Source organism: Vicia villosa, unplaced genomic scaffold (genome assembly GCF_029867415.1).
Source record: "Vicia villosa cultivar HV-30 ecotype Madison, WI unplaced genomic scaffold, Vvil1.0 ctg.000825F_1_1, whole genome shotgun sequence".
Classification (NCBI taxonomy): Eukaryota; Viridiplantae; Streptophyta; class Magnoliopsida; order Fabales; family Fabaceae; genus Vicia; species Vicia villosa.
Window position 1 is genome coordinate 194,261 of NW_026705363.1, and position 8,805 is coordinate 203,065.

An 8,805-nucleotide genomic window follows, 5' to 3' on the forward strand; every position below is an offset into this window, starting at 1 on the left:
ACAGAAGTTACCTAGCTTTTGAAGAAGTTGTGGCTCTTTTGATTTATGGGTTGGTTTTATTCCCTAATCCCGACCAATTCATAAGTGTACACATTATCAACATTTTCTTAACCCGCAACCCGGTACCTACCTTGCTGGGAGACATTCTACATTCTCTACACACTCGTACCATGAAGAAACGAGGAACTCTTATGTGCTGTGTACCACTACTGGCTAGATGGTTTACATTACACCTTCCCCGATCAGTGTTGAGAAACGAACAAAGGATGCAATGGTCTCGTAGGATTATGTCTTTGTCTCATTCAGATATCCGGTGGAACAACTTCTTTCAAAGAGACATCACTCTCATTGACCATTGTGGAGAGTACCCTAATGTGCCACTCCTTGGCATCAAGGGAGGCATCACTTACAACCCCTCTTTAGCTTTGCGCCAATTTGGATATGCACGAAGAAACGGTCCTCATGACATGATTATCCGTGGCATTGTGTTCGACTACGAAGATGATTCCCAAAGATATCGACGAAGGTTTATACATGCGTGGGGCAGTGTCTACAAAGTAGAAAGCAAGACTTTAGGACAATGGAACTCTATTCCTATGGAGCCTTACCTCAAATGGGTGCGTGCTAATGCTCAGAAGTTCATCATGCCATATCCCGCTATTCTACCTGTGACTATTGAGCCAGAAGTCGAAGGGGACGAACCTCGAGTTATTCTACATCCGGACATGCCAACTGACCTAGAAGAACTGCAAAAATCTTGGGTTCAACTAAGAGGAGAAAGAGACACCTTCAAAGCACATTGTCAAGACTATGAGCGGAAAGTGTTGGAGCTCACCAGACAACTCTAGGAAGAACAGCAGATCAACACGTTCCTAGGTGCGAAGAGAAAGCGTCAATGGGAGGCTTGAGGAATCCTTTATTTTCTTTATTTTATCTTGTAATCCCGAAAGAGGCAAAGAAAAGAAAAAGAAAAAAGAAAAAAGAAAAAAAAAGAAATAAATTGTTTGACTAATAAATGTTTGTTTCTCTTTTAAACAAATCTAAATTCTAAGATCCTTGAAAACATTGCATATGCATTTCATTCATAAACATTGCATAACAGGTTCACATAACAGGTGTCTCATCTCCTCGCTGTTTATTTCAGTTAGAAGGGATGGATTCCGAAACAAGCGTCAAGAATCTCGAAGCACAGAACGCCCAAGTTCAGATAGCAATTATGGAGCTAGCAAAGGGGCAACAAGAACTGAAAGCCCTGATAATCAAGAAGAAAAAGAAGCCCTAAGGATCTGTAGGCTTAAGTCACCTTGCAAGAAAGGTCAAAATCCCAGTCAAGAGGTCCAAAAAGGCGCGATCCCTGCAATAGTCGGTGAAGGTGATCGAGAAGACAACCACAGCAACCAGGGTTCTGCCAAACCCTCACTTTCTTCTAACGAAGAAGATTATCATTCTGAAGACGAACAGGGTGATAACAAATAACAGCTGTTGGAAGAACGCATGAAAGCTATGGAGATACAAAAAATACCTGGTTTAGACTTCAATGATCTTGGGCTAGTCTCAGATATTGTTATCCCTCCAAAATTCAAAGTTCCTGTCTTTGCAAAGTATGATGGAGTCTCTTGCCCAAAGCTGCATCTAAGGTCCTATGTGAGAAAGATACTACCTCATACGGCAGATAACAAATTGTGGATTCATTTCTTCCCGGAAAGTCTGTCGGGTACACAACTCGAGTGGTACTACCAACTGGAAAGTGCAAAAGTTCACACCTGGGAAGATCTGGCTGCTGCTTTCTACAAACAGTATCAATACAACGCTGACCTTGCACCAACCCGTACTCAACTGCGGGGCATGACTATGGCACCAAAAGAAAGTTTCAAAGAATATGCACAAAAGTGGAGAGATCTAGCTGGAAGGGTTCAACCACCCTTATCTGATCGCGAGCTGGTCGACATGTTCATGGGCACTTTAACTGGCCCGTTCTATAGTCATTTGCTGGGAAGCTCGTCATCAGGTTTCACTGACCTGATATTAACTGGAGAGCGTGTCGAAAGTGGTATTCAAAATGGAAAAATTCAAATAGGCTCCTCCTCTGGTACTACAAAGAGGCCCATCGGTGGGAGAAATGAAGTTAATACAATGCACAGTCAGAAAAGTCGCAAAAGTGAGCATCACCAATCTGTAGGGGCTGTTCTGATCTCTGCATCTACACCTCAAAAAGATCAACCGCCAAAGTATACGCGTCGGCCAGATGCACAAAGAAGAAACTTAACCAGAATCAATATGCCAATCTCTCAAGCATTGCAACACTTGTTAAAAGCAAATCTGATCACATTGAAAGACCCTCCAAAGAATATCAACACTTCCTCTCCGAGTTATCGCCCCGATGCAACATGTGCATACCATTCTAACTGTCCAGGACATGACGCAGATCACTGTTGGGCCCTGAAAAATAAAATACAAGACATGATAGATGCTGGGGAAATTGAATTCGATCCTCCAGAGACTCCAAATGTCATCATTACACCTATGCCAAAGCACGACAAGACCGTTAATGCTATCATAGACACTGTTTATATCTATGATGTGAGAGAATTGTCAACTCCGCTCCTTGAAGTCAAAAGAAAGCTAATATGAGCTGGTTTCTTTCCAGGTTGTGACCCTGATTGCTTTTATTGTGCACACCTACCCAATGGTTGTGAGAATCTGAAAATAGGAATTCAAAAGTGGATGGATCGCCGTATCATTATGTTTGAAAGGCTCCCTTCTATGGACGATTTATGCAAAGTTTTTGCAAATGGGATGAGAATAGAGGACGCCTCAGTGGTTTCTAACATACCATTGAAAATCCCTACCCAAGCTCCTTTCAAAATTTCTGCTGCACCCAGAGTGGCATCGATAATCATCACCAGTTCGACTCCATTTCCATACTCCTCAAACAAAGCTGTCCCGTGGAGTTATGACACTAATGTTTATGTCCATGGAGTTAATCAAGACACCTTGACTGAAGAGGCCATGAATTTTACTACTCCAACTGTTGATAATATTGTGGGTACTAGTAAGATTACGAGAAGTGGAAGGATCTTCTCACCAGAAATTTCTCTAAATGTTGCTACTAATCCAGTCCAGGTCCCAGTTCCTAATCAAGATATCAACGCTCGAGGCAAAGAGCCACTAGTTGAACCCGTTCAAACACCGGTGAAAGCCACTGTTGAAGATCCATCGAGGCAAGAAATGGAGGAAATATTGAAAATCATCTGCAAAAGTGATTACAATATTGTCGAACAACTGGGGCACACTGCTTCAAAAATTTCAATGCTGTCTTTGCTAAAATATTCAGAAGCTCATGCCAAGGCCCTGATGAAGTTCCTAAAAGCTGCACATGTACCATAGGAGATTTCAGTCGATCAATTTGAAAATTGTGTTGCCAATCTAACAGTGAATAATGGTCTCGGTTTCTCTGATGCTGATTTAACCCCTGCTGGGAAAAATCACAATAAAGCCCTGCACATCTCTATTGAATGTAACGGCACCACTCTGTCTCATGTGCTGGTAGACAACGGTTCCTCTTTGAACGTGTTACCAAAAGCAGTACTGGAAAAACTTTACTTCGAAGGAGTTGGGTTACAACCAAGCGATGTTGTGGTAAGAGCCTTCGACGGGTCAACAAGAACAGTGTACGGAAAAGGGAAGCTCCCAATCAGAGTGGGCTCTCATATCTTTGATTCTACCTTTTACGTAATGGAAATTCACCCAGCATATTCCTGTTTACTAGGACGCCCTTGGATACATGAGGCAAATGTTGTAACTTCTACCCTGCATCAGAAGTTAAAGTATCCGGTACAAGGCAAGGTCGTCACAGTTTATGGCGAAGAAGAGCATGTGGTTAGCCACCTGAGCAACTCCAAGTATGTTGAGATGGATGGAGAATTCATCGAAACTCCCTGCCAATCTTTTGAGGTGGTCCCTCCAGATGTCTCTACTGCCAAACATATTTCTGTTACTCCTACTACAAAAGTAACTCCAACTATGGCTTCTCTCAAAGATGCCAAAGCTGTGATCGAAGAAGTTGGTTGCACAGTATGGGGACAGCTCCTCGATGTACCTTACAAGTTCGATAAGCTAGGTCTGGGCTATGCTAATGGAACTCAAAAGAACGATCAAAGTCCTCGTTCTGGAGGATTAATGTCACATTTCATCAGCCAAGGAGTGAATGCTATTGAAGACGATGGAGTGATCTTGAACCATATTATTCAGCAATATCCAAATAAAGTTCCACCTGTTTCCATGGAAGTTTGGGATACTTTGGGAGAACCAAGCGGCGGGTATGATTTTCTAGTAAAATACACTGCACCTCAGAGTTCTTTTATTGCCATTGAAGACATCGTCCCAACAGGATGGGGTGATCAGTTTGAAGATTGCAAAAGTTTCACAAGTTCCATTACTGAGCAATACCAAAGTCCACCTAGTCCAAAAGAAGTCTGGGATACACTAGGAGAACCAAGTGGTAAGTATGACTTTATGGTGAAGTATTCCGCTCCCCTGAGCTAGCAGATCGCTATTGAAGACATCACCCCAACTGGATGGGACAACCATTTCGAAGACAATATGACATTCACAAGCCCTGTCGCTCCTGAAAAAGTCTGGGAAACACCAAATAACGAGAATGATTTCCTGACACAGTACACTGCTCCCCAGAATGCACAAGTCTCCCTCAAAGACATCATTCCAACTGGATGGGACAATCTTATCGGATATCTCTCTCAGCCTACAGAAGTATCTCAGCCTGGGCTCTCATATCCAGCAGAATATCTTGCTCACCCTATAGGATCAACAACTCATTTCACCACCAAAGAAATTAATGCTGTGAAAGACGAAGAAGACAACTGCAACTGGAGCAGCTGGATATTCCCTACTCACAACAATGGTTTGAACAACTGGGAAGCCAAAGATGTTATCTCCTTTGATCAGGAGTAAATTCAATTTCCTGTTTTCGTTGTTTATATGTTCAAAGATAAAAATGGTTCCTGTACTATCGAACCATGAACTTAAAAGCCAGGTGCCTTGCCCGAAGCACACTGGTCCTTTTTATAAGGGTTTGTCATACCATGATCATGTTCATTCAATAAAATCATGGGACATTTGCATATTCAAATTTTGTGATCCTTTTTTGTTTCTTTCTTTGATTTATGCATTTTCAAATAGCTATGTGTTCTTACACACACTCACATAAATGCAGATTCACATTCACTCTGGATCCTGTTGATAACGATTCTGCTATTGCTAGTCATGACTTTGAAAATCCGATCTACCAAACTGAGGACGAAAGTGAGGAAGATTGTGAAGTACCAAGGGAACTTGCAAGGCTACTAGAACAAGAGGAAAAGACTATACAGCCGCATGAAGAACCAATTGAAGTTATCAACCTAGGCAGTGACGAAGAAAAGAAAGAAGTCAAGATACGGGCTGATTTAGAAGACAGTGTCAAGCAAAGACTGATTCAAATGTTACAAGACTATGTTGAGATATTCGCTTGGTCCTATGAAGATATGCCTGGTCCTGACATGGATATTGTGGTTCATCGCCTGCCGATCAAAGAAGGTAGCACGCCAGTTAAGCAGAAACTGCGGAGGAGTAGGCCCGACATGTTCAAGAAGATCAAAGACGAGGTTGAGAAGCAATTCGATGCTGGCTTTCTGAAATTTGTGAGTTATCCTCCATGGATAGCTAACATAGTGCCTGTGCCTAAAAAAGACGGGAAGGTCAGAATGTGTGTAGACTACAGAGATCTGAATCGGACAAGCCCCAAAGATGATTTCCCTTTACCTCACATCGATGTACTGGATGACAATACTGCACAATACAAGGTATTCTCCTTTATGGATGGATTCTCAGGGTACAATCAAATCAAGATGGCACCCGAAGACATGGAAAAAACAACCTTCACAACACCCTGGGGAACCTTTTGTTACAAAGTAATGCCCTTTGGTTTAAAGAATGCAGGAGCAACGTATCAGCGTGCAATGGTAGCTCTGTTCCATGATATGATTCATCAGGAAATAGAGGTTTATGTCGATGATATGATTGCAAAGTCCGACACCGAAGAAGAACATCTGGGTCATCTGCACAAGCTATTTGACAGACTCAAGAAGTATAGGTTGCGACTGAATCCGAACAAGTGTACCTTTGGAGTAAGATCCGGTAAACTCTTAGGTTTCATCATCAGCAGCAAAGGTATTGAAGTTGATCCTGCCAAGGTCAAAGCCATTCAAGAAATGCCCATACCCCGTACCGATAAACAAGTCAGAGGATTCTTGGGACGTCTGAACTACATAGCCAGATTTATTGCCCATATGACTACTACCTGTGTGCCAATCTTCAAATTGTTGAAGAAAGATCAAGTGGAAAGATGGAACGACAAATGCCAATTAGCCTTTGATAAGATCAAAGAATATCTTCAAAAACCACCAATCTTGTTACCTCTAGTGGAAGGAAGACCTCTGATAATGTACCTGACAGTGTTAGAAGATTCAATGGGGTGTGTACTAGGGCAACATGACGAGTCTGGCCGAAAAGAGCATGCGATCTACTATCTTAGCAAAAAGTTTACCGATTGTGAAACAAGATACTCACTACTCGAGAAAATTTGTTGTGCCTTAGCATGGGCGGCTCGCCGACTAAGGCAGTATATGCTAAACCATACCACTTTCCTGATCTCCAAAATGGATCCTATCAAGTATGTGTTTGAAAAACCTGCTCTCTCTGGAAGAATATCAAGATGGCAAATGATCTTAACAGAGTATGACATCCAGTATACTTCACAAAAAGCAATCAAAGGAAGTGTGGTAGCTGATCATTTGGCTCATCAAGCAGTGGATGATTATCAAGCGTTGAACTTTGACTTCCCGGATGAAGATATTATGCTAGTTACTGACTACAAACAACCAGGACCGGAGGAAGGACCCGAGCCAGGATCCCGATGGACTATGGTTTTTGATGGAGCTTCTAATGCGCTTGGCAATGGCATCGGAGCTGTGATCATTTCTCCTACAGGAGGACATACACCATTCACTGCCAGATTATGTTTCAACTGCACTAATAATATAGCCGAGTATGAAGCATGTATTCTGGGTCTTAAAGCTGCAATCGATCTAAGAATCAAGTTCCTGGAGGTCTATGGAGACTCGGCCCTTGTAATTTATCAAGTCAAAGAGGAATGGGACATGAAGCACCCGAATCTAATTCCATACAAAGAATATGTGCTGAGTTTGATTCCTTATTTAGAAGAAATCACTTTTGAACACATCCCGCACGAGGAAAATTAACTAGCTGATGCTTTAGCTACCATGTCATCTATGTTCAAAGTCAGGTGGGACAATGAGGCGCCAATGATCACCATTTACAGACAAGATGAACCAGCCTATTGTAATGAGGTTGATACTGAAGTGGTGGAAGAAAAACCATGGTTCCATGAAGTAAAAAGATATCTCGAAGCCCAAGAATACCCTGAAGGGACATCCATTAACGATAGAAAGTTTCAAAGAAGATTTGCCGCCAAATTCTTTCTAAGTAATGGAATCCTGTACAAACGCAACCATGACTCGACTTTACTTCGTTGTGTAAACAAGAAGGAAGCAGAACAGATTATGGAAGACATACACGATGGTGCCTTTGGTACTAATTCAAGTGGACATACAATGGCTAAAAAGATTCTGAGAGCAGGTTATTACTGGTCTACCATGGAGACAGACTGCCATCATCACTCCAGAACTTGTCACAAATGCCAGATATATGCCGACAAAGTACATGTACCTCCAGTCCCATTAAACGTCCTGACGGCTCCTTGGCCTTTTGCAATGTGGGGAATCGATATGATTGGAGAAATCAAGCCTACTGCCTCCAACGAACATCGTTTTATCCTGGTCGCTATTGATTACTTCACCAAATGGGTAGAAGCAGCGTCGTTTGCTTCAGTTACCAAGAATGTTGTGGCCCGGTTTATCAAGCATAATCTCATTTGTCGGTATGGCATCCCTGAAAGGATCATCACAGACAATGGCACAAATTTAAACAACAGAATGATTACTGAACTCTGCACGCAATTCCAGATCAAACATCATAATTCCTCTCCATATCGACCAAAGATGAATGGCACGGTGGAAGCTGCCAACAAGAACATCAAGAAGATCATACAAAAGATGACAGTAACCTACAAAGACTGGCATGAGATGTTACCTTTTGCTCTTCATGGTTATCGCACGTCAGCGCGTACTTCAACAGGGGCAACTCCATTTTCCTTAGTCTATGGTATGGAGGCAGTTCTTCCAATTGAAATTCAGATTCCTTCCCTAAGGATTATGAAAGAAGCTGATCTAGATGAAGACGATTGGATTCAGACTCGTTTGGACCAGATAAACTTGATCGATGAAAAGAGGCTCGCAACTATTTGTCATGGTCAGTTGTACCAGAAACGTATGATCAAAGCCTTCAACAAGAAAGTCAAAAGTCAGGCATATCAAACCGGTGATTTGGTTGTCAAACGCATCATCTTACCACAAGGTGACCCCAGGGGAAAGTGGACTCCCACTTATGAGGGACCGTTTGTAATCAAGAAAGTATTCTCCGGCGGAGCCATGTTGCTTACCACTATGGATGGCGAGGATTTCCCACACCTTGTAAATGCGGACATAGTCAAAAAATACTTCGCTTAAAGAAAAAGCTCGCTAAGTTGAAAACCTGAAAGGGCGACTTAGGCAAAAAATGAGCGTCTCGGTGGATTGAAAACCTGAAAGGGAGATCCAGGCAAAAATT